This window comes from Cyanistes caeruleus, chromosome 3 (genome assembly GCF_971803275.1).
Source record: "Cyanistes caeruleus chromosome 3, bCyaCae1.hap1.1, whole genome shotgun sequence".
NCBI classification, from domain to species: Eukaryota; Metazoa; Chordata; class Aves; order Passeriformes; family Paridae; genus Cyanistes; species Cyanistes caeruleus.
Window position 1 is genome coordinate 3,425,470 of NC_141703.1, and position 8,596 is coordinate 3,434,065.

Genomic DNA, 8,596 nt, shown 5'->3' on the forward strand with positions numbered 1-8,596 from the left:
GAATTATCTGTGAATTCATTGAAACTGTATTTTATGTTTTTGCTTCAAGACAACTGCTTTGTTGAGGAGGTAATGTATAGATTAAGACAGGACACTTAAACTCTGAAGTCCCCTCGGAGAGTTCTTTCTGGTATAAATCTGCTCTCCTTTAACTTGGATTATAAACAAACTCCATGATATGCACCTGGTTCTGGCAGGGTCTCTATTATTTCGCTCCCAAAAGCAGCTTTATGAAGAGAACACACTGCATTTCAACAGCAATATAAATAATGTTGCAGTTGGGGATCTCTTGCGCCGCTTTCATTTTTCTTTCTTCCCTTTTCATCTGAACTGAACCACACCTCTCTAAAAATACTCACTTTCTTAATGAAAACCATATTTTTGGGCATTTTTTTTTTTCCCCCTGCGTGTGCATGACCTGTTGAAATGCCTGCACAATCTTTAATGTCAGATTCAGACGACACATGTCTTATGAAAAAGTCTGGGACTCAGCTCTCGGCGGGGCCTCCCAGATCTGTCCCACGTCTTTATGAGAAAGAGGGACAAAACCTTCTGGTTTTGGCATTTTATATTGGAGTCTGCTTTAAGCTAGGCAAGAGAGAGAGAGAAAAAAAAAAAAAAAAAGAAGGGAAAAAAAATAGCAACGTAGAGTCTAGACAGAAGAGATTGGGTTGAAATCTGGAAGCTATTCAGTGAGGCTACGGCACATGGCAGCTTGACTGCAGAAAGAGATCACATTACGCTGCCTAATTACACATGAAAAATGTACACATCACTTTTCTTAAATGCTTGGAAAAATAGATGTTCAGATGGCAACTGCGAGCCAGTAACTGAGCCAGTCGTACATAGTTGGAAAGCCTCACAAATGGCATTTCTAAAGCCTGCATTTTTTTATTTTTTTTTTAATTTTTTTTTTTTTAAATGTAATTATTGTGTGTGTGCGTTCATAAAACAACTTCTAAAAAAGGCTTTCTAAATTTAGCAGGGGGTTGTGCTGCAGGAGCATGAAAGGTGAAAAATCCAGTGTGTAAGCATGAGGGCCTGATCCTGGCTCCTCATGAGCCAGTTCAGCCAGGTTTCCTTGGAAGTTTGGGTTGATCCACAGGCTCATGTGTTTGTGTGCTGGGAGCAAATGGTGCAGGGTTTAGAGCTCTGGTGGGAACATCCCATGGGAGCAAGGACAAGCAGATGCCTGGGTATTTGCAGCACCTACGGCCCTGAGGTTGTGTGTTTATACCCTGCCTAGAAAATGTTTAAAAGAGAAGTTTCTCCTTTCTCACAGACAAAGGAGGGGGGGAAAAAATAATCTCATTTACTGTGTTGCTTGAGCGTACAGTTCTCCTGTCATCGCCTCCTCCTGACCTCATGGCTCAGGGCTGATGGCTCCTGTTCCGCCCCACTCCTGCCATCCTCCTGCCAGTGATGGGTTAAAAGAATCCAGAGATAAGTTTGGTGGAGTTATGCTTTTTGTTTCCATCTGTTTGGATGGCATCTGCTCTTCTTTTTAGCTTAAACACAAATGCTCAAAGACGGGATGCAAATAGGTCTTGGACTAGATCATCTCCAGAGGTCCCTTCAACCCTAAGAATTCTGTAATTCTGTGATTCTGTGGTTCTGTGGTTCTGTGATTATGTGACTTCCCCAAGGAAGAAAACAATTTTCCAAGCTATTTCCAAAGATTTGCCATTTCAATCCTGCTAATGAGACCTGGGGAAGTGGATGTTCCAGGGGGAAATGTCAATATGTCCATCTGCCTCCCAGACCTTGCTTTTCCTAGAAGACTGATCAGAGCAAGAGCAGAAGTGCCCAGTCCTGCCCTCAGTGCCATTCTGGGTGAGCACAGAACAAAAACCAGTCCCCAAAGCCCTCTCTGGTGGCCAGGCTCTCCATGTGACTACTCCCTTGGAGTGCCTTTGAGTCCTTCCCTCCTGGAGCCAGCGGCCAGTCAGACCTTGGCTGAACTGTTAATCCTTCCAGACAAAGAGGAAAGAACATCTTGTAAAGTTTTGTTGCTGTTGTTATTGTTAAAATGGACTAAGCACGGAGCAACTGGCCAAGCTATCTGGCAAAAGTGACCCGCAGAAAAGTCTTTCAGAAGGAAAAAAAATGATCTTTTCTGGATATGGGACTAAGCTTCCCCAGTTCAGGGGGAAGAACTGCACTAATCCAGCTACTTCCAGCTGGAATATGGGTTGTTGTACTGATTATTTCATCACCGTGCTCTGCAGGACCTTCCTCAGCCTCTCTCTTTTAGGGCTGGAAAAAGAAAAAGGTGCTTTGCTGTTTGCACAGCCTGGGCCTGCTGGAGTCCTGCATGAGAAATATCAGTCACAGGAGAAGTAGACAGGGGCAGAATTTGGGTTGGAAACTGCTCTGCCCTTTCCAGGGGCAGCTCTCCTGCAGGAGGGAAGGATGGAGGGCTCTGCCAGACCCTCCAGCGAGCCAGGTTTGCCATGGAGGAGCTGGGATGTGGGTGAAAGTGGGAGCCACGACCACATTAAAGCTGTTCCCCTTTAGATCAGGCAGGAACCATTGTGGGCAAGGGCTTCCTTCCCAGGTTAAGGCTCTGCAGAGGTTTGGAATGGATGGATGGACAGCCCCAGCCTGGCCTCTGCTCCTCCGGGTATTTCCCCGCTGTGTATTTTGTGTCCCGCTGCGGTCAGAGGCAGCAGCACCAAACTCTGAGAGTCCTTCAGAAAAGCAAGGCCTCCTCTTCCAGAAGGGTCAGCCTTGGGTGTAATTTATGAGGGTTGTGGTAGCCCTGCTACCCTCTGGCTGCTTGTGATGAATTTTAAATCGAGTGAACTTTTTGTGCTCGCTGGTGAAAGGGGGAGGAATGATGGCAGGAAACAAATCGCTTCCTCTGGTCATTCCTCTCGCCACAGCCACGCTATTTTTAACAAATCCTATTAAAAATTATACAACCCTGTATTTTCTGGAATCTGTTTTATTGAACAAGTACAAAACAAACCAAGACAGGAAAAATGCAGCGTTTGGAGCAGCTCCTTTTGCTGCAACTGATTTAGCAGAACAAGCCACAGGGGAACGCAAATGGCTTTCTAGAACAGCTTCCTGCGGCCATCCCTCTCTCTCTCCATGTGGAAGAGAGGAATATTTTACCAGCTGCATCACTTCATGCAATAGTAAATTATTCTAAGTGTTCTGGTCACCACAGAATACACTGTCTTGGAGGTTATTCCCATTATCAGAGTTATTTGTTTAATTTCTTGCTGCAGCCAGCTTTAAACAGCGTGTTTTCAAAAAATATCGTCCAACCCATGGGTGTCTGCTTAGCTGAAGGGGCTAAAACTAAAAACAGATCCCCCAGATTTGGGCATTTCCTAGGTCAGGGTCAGCTGGGACAAGATTTTGATGGAGGGAAATTCTTTCAAGATTTCTAGCAAGCTTCTAGTTTTCTAGTAAGTATTTACTGCTTTACCACCTAAATATTATTAATAAATTTGGAACTCTTATGGGCAGATGTGAAAAACTGCTTTTTCTGCAGCTATGTCTGGTGGCAAGAGGTGAGGCTGATGATTAGATAATTGTAATATCAGTGTCAGATTTCTGTTCACTCAGGTGTCTCCCCCTCACTGCATTGGTACCATTCCTTACCAGCTGCTCCTCACTCACAAAGACTGAATTTTGTACTGAGACATTTTGTATAAATGCAGAAGACATCAGACTTGCAAACAAATGTAAGTTTGGGCCCTGACTATTCCAAATATTTACATGCCTAACTTGAAATTATTTCAATAGGGTTTAGGTGCCAAAAGACCTTGATGAAGCTTTTCTGGATCAGAAATGACACTACAGGGTCACATTATCACAGGCGAAGTATTGCTATTTACCATGATATCCTTGGCACATGAAAGGGGATCTGCTTTTGAATTTGGTGTCCCCAGCTACAAAATTTTGTCTCCATTTGTGAAAGCACACTTTAGTGAGTTTGGCATGGAGGAATCTTATTAAAGGTTTAGGAGAAGGGGCAGGAAATTTTCTATATTTCATCTCTTATGTCTTATCACTACCACTCAGAGCAATATTGTTCCTTATGATGGTGGATTAAGTACTTGCCCTACTCATTTTGTTATTGTTAAATAAAAATTGTTAACAAGCAATTACTGATCTGGATCAGATATAATTATTATATCAGAAACAAAAGGTTCTATATTCTTTGAGACCCACCAGCATATATCTCGGTGTGTTCCTCCTGTTAATCCTAAAATGAAAGTCCTAAACCAGATATTTTGTGAGATTTTAGACAAAGATCACTGTAATAATAAATGTATTTATTTATAAATATTTTTTTAGATAATAGAATAACCTCAATCTCTTGAAAATGAAAACATTTAGAACATCTTGCTCTCCCATGTCTGAAGAAATCTCACCATGACACACCTGAACATTTTCAGCCCTGGGTAACAAATCTGAAGTAGAAGTTGTCACATATTTCTCTCCCTGTGGGAATCACAGGTCATGTGGCTTTTACTGGTTAGGGCTCAGTTATTTTTATTTTAGGGATCAGAGGATGAAGACACCTTAGATATTCAACCATGTATTTTATCCAGAATGTTTTTCCATTGGTTTCCCTTTCCTACAGATCATTCCAGGAGATTTATACCTCAATGTGAAACAGGTTATTCCTCTCAGAGATGTTTTCAGTTTACAGTGACTTCAGAAGATAACAAAGCTGTTTGTTTTTTTTAGGATATCAAGCTTAATTATCATCCTTGTTGCTTTCAGGTCACATCCTCAGGGGTCACCTCTTCCAGGAGGTTGCTCCAACACCTGTGACAGCAGCAAACTGGGATCTGCCCTGCACTGGTGCTCACTGATTCATTCCCTGGAGTTGTGCCTACAGACTGCAAGACCCTGGATCTGAGGTTAGCACCGTGGATTAATCCTGAAGGAAATCCTGCAGGTCTTAAAATAAATAGCTCCTGTATGAAGACTTTCCCAAAATCTGAGATGCATTTAATGGTAGAGGCCCAACATCTGCTGGGAGAGACCCATCCAAAGAACAAGGAAGTTCTTGAATCCGGGTGATCTCAAGCCTGGGCTGAGCTTAAATGTAAGTCCTGGCCAGTGAGGGTGTTTTGGGCAACTGAGGCCTCTCTGCTAACAAGGTCCTGACACTGACCCAACTGCAGGCTGGAGGGAAAAAAAAAATATAAAAACCCAATCAAACAAGCAAAAAAACGACAGAAGAAATAGCACCATACAGAGGTTCAAGTGTGAGGCAGAAGGGAGGAGTTGCATTTCAACAGGAAAACTGGTTTAATCTCCACCTAAAGGCTTTTTCAGGAGACCTGAGGGTTGGAAGGAACACTGGCCTTTGCAAAGACCAAAGGGTGACAGCCCAGAGCAGAGGGATCCACACTGCTCGTGGCACAGAGCCCACCAGAGAGAGGGAGCACATCATCAGCCAAGGGGAGAGCAGCAGCAGGCTCAGGACCTAAATCTCCTTGGCTGGGAAAGCTGCCTGCTACCAGCAAAGTCCAAGGGAAGGTCAGTGCCTGAGGTCACTGGCAATTTTGGAATGATAGAAAACCCCACTTAACCCTTTGCAGGCTGTTGCCACCAAAACTTCTCACAAGAAAATCCTCTTTTTACTAATGCCACCTCTGCAATTTGGGATAAAATTTCCCATCAGCTCAAAGAACCACAGGTTCCCAGTGAGCAGAGGACACCCCTACTCAAATTCTTGTCCCACTATTCTTCCACCCCCCAAAAAAAAAGAAAATTTTTTGATAACATTTACTGGAACCAAAGGCTTTTGCTACCTTTTTTATGCTTTGGGATATCCCAGGAGGGCTCCACACCTCACAGATGGAGTCCCTAACAGGATGCAGCAAAGGTAAACAGACAGAAAATGAGGAATAGCTTATTTAGCTGAAACTGAAGAAGGGCTGTGGGTCAGGAGGAAAGATCACACAAGCTGGAATACAGCCAGGACACCAAAGGTAGATCTTTAAAATCTGAGGGGGAAAACCCCAAAACCTTTAACATCTGAGGGGAAAACCCCAAAACCTTTAAAACCTGAGGAGAAAACCCCCAAACCTTTAAGAGCTTCACTGAATGCAGCTGGGAGTCATGGACACATTCATTTTCTCCTTTCTCTCTGCCCTATGGCAACTCCACAGCCAAAGAAAAGAACGTGGGGACTTCTGAATTGCTGTGGAACATGATCCAAACTGCCCAGACTCCTGCAGGATTCCATTTGTGCATCCCCCATGAGAGGTGACAGCACTGAGGTGTGAGGCAGGCTGGGATTTCAACACAAACAGGGTCTTTTTCATGAATCCTTTCCAAAATCTCCATATGGATATGCCCTGAAGGAACACACAGTTTTTCCCTGGCAGTGGATACTTATAAAAGTCTGACACATTTAATTCTGGAAGGAAGGTGTCTTTGGGTTCAATAAAATAAAGCAAAACCAGCCCACCTCAAAATCTTAGTTCCATGGTATATAGAAAACTGTGGGAACCCTGTTAAAAAGTGTCACTGTATTAAGTTGTGCAGTTGGATTTCCTTCTGATTTCTGTGTTCTTTTGTCACAATTTAAAGTGAGGACAAGAACGTTTCTCAGTCCAGCATTCTGCTGACGTTCGACAATTCGGGCTATACGTCCTCGGAATTTTTATAAAGTGCAATTCTTAAATATTATTTTTCCAAAATACCGCCCAGAGGACCCATTCTGGCTGATCAAACAGCCCTTGGAACTGCAGTAAATGCTCACACGGCATTTCTCCAAACAGGGCCTCGTATGAAAACGAAACACCGCAGGGGCACCGTGAAACACCAGTTAGCACCTTTATAAAACCCTGCTCCCGAGGTTAACTGCACTACAGCCCTGGCAGATCACAGAACTGTGAGTCTTGTACGAGCACAGGGTGGAATTGTGTTAATTTGTCTCAGAGGGTGCAATTGCAATGGTCCTTTCTTGTCTTCAGAGGAATCCAGCTCGGAGACGGCGCACGCGGGGAGAGTTTTTACGGGAACCTGCTTCTGCCGGGGGGTGCTCTTGCTTTCACACAGCTGCTCTTATTCCTTTCAATCTGCACCAGTCTGTCTGAAGAGGAAATACAAAGGTCTGCGCTGAAATTTGCTCTGTGATCAAGCGATCCAAGTGATGTTTCGTCCTTACGCTGCGTCGGGTCTTTGGCACGGCGAGATGCCTTTGCCTGTTTAGGAAAAGACAAGGCAAACAGTAAAAGGGTTGAAATCCATGCTGCTTCCTTCCTTTCCTGTGTTTTCTTTTGCCAGCTACACAATATTCTCTCAGAGAAATCTGCAAGCCATCAAGTGCAGCAGGCAGAGTTTGCTGGGAGCTGAGCTGGGACCCCCCTCCAGTGCTGCACACACAGAAAGCTTCTGAAGGGCAGGTTAACACAACACTCACAATAACCCAGCAGCTTGAGGCTGTCAAAAGGTGTGATCCCTCTCCCAGACCTGCTCTGGAACGGGGCCTCAATGCTGCTTTGGACAGCAAGAGTCTTTTTGACTTTAAAGCAGGACAGGTGTGTGTACTGGAGCCCAGAAACCAACCCTGTCCTGGGCTGGTCCCACAGCCTGGGCAGCAGGAAAGGGATTGGGATTGTGTCCTTGAGCTCCTCAGGTGAGACCCCACCTGCAGAGCTGGGTCCAGGTCTGGGACCAGCCCAGGGAGCATCTGGAGCTGCTGGAGAGAGCCCAGAGGAGGCTCCAGGATGAGCAGAGGGATGGAGCAGCTCTGCTGGCAGCAAAGGCTGGCCCAGCTGCCATTGTTCAGCCTGGCCAGGAGAAGCTTTGGGCTGAGCTCAGGGTGGCCTTGCAGGGCCTGAAGGAGCTGACAAGAAAGATGGAAAGAGAATTTTTACAAGGGATGGAGCAACAGGAGAGAAAGGGGAAGAGAACAGGATTAGATTAAATATTTGGAAAAAATTCTTTACTATGAGGGTGGGGAGGTCCTGGCACAGATTTTTCAGAGAAGCTGGGGCTGCCCCTGGATCCCTGGCAGTGCCCAAGGCCAGGTTGGACACTGGGCCTTGGAGCAGCCTGGGACAGTGGAAGGTGTCCCTGCCATGGCAGGGGGATGAAACCAGCTGGTCTTTAATGTCCCTTTCAACTGAGGCCGTTCTATGACTCCCTAATTCTCCAATCCTGTGATGCTATGATCCACGGCAGTAGCATGACTTTCTGCTCAGTGGTGACAGCCTGGGATGGTCTCACATTGCCTTTGTTCCAAAATTCACTCATTCCTTGCGGCCAGAGCATCAGGCACAGAGGTGGTCACTCTCCAGCAGTGGAGTACCCAGACAGTGCATGAAGGCTGGGGTAAAAGGAGGAGCTGACCCAAATTTTCATAGTCCAAGCAATGTATCCCAACCCCTGGAACATTATTCCCCTCAAGAATAAAACTCATCCTCCTCTTTTCACCTTTATGGTCCCTCACCCTTACAGGCTTTTGGAATTTTCAGTTCAAATGGGAACTCTGGAGTAATTCCTGCCCTCAGTAAATAACACACAAGCTGATAAACTGTTAAAAAAACAGTGAGGCCTTGCCAAGAGGCTTCGGCGAGACATTTGTTTTTGGGAAACCCTCTGCGCAGCA

At 45.2% G+C, this 8,596-nt stretch overlaps 1 long non-coding RNA gene across 1 annotated transcript; it reads left to right on the forward strand.

Moving 5' to 3' along the window:
- Positions 1-4,373: 4,373 nt before the first annotated feature.
- Positions 4,374-7,236, forward strand: LOC111929039 (uncharacterized). Its single transcript, XR_002864479.2, has 3 exons — positions 4,374-4,886; positions 6,762-6,874; positions 6,957-7,236. It is a non-coding gene; the product is annotated as an uncharacterized LOC111929039 (long non-coding RNA).
- Positions 7,237-8,596: the final 1,360 nt, after the last annotated feature.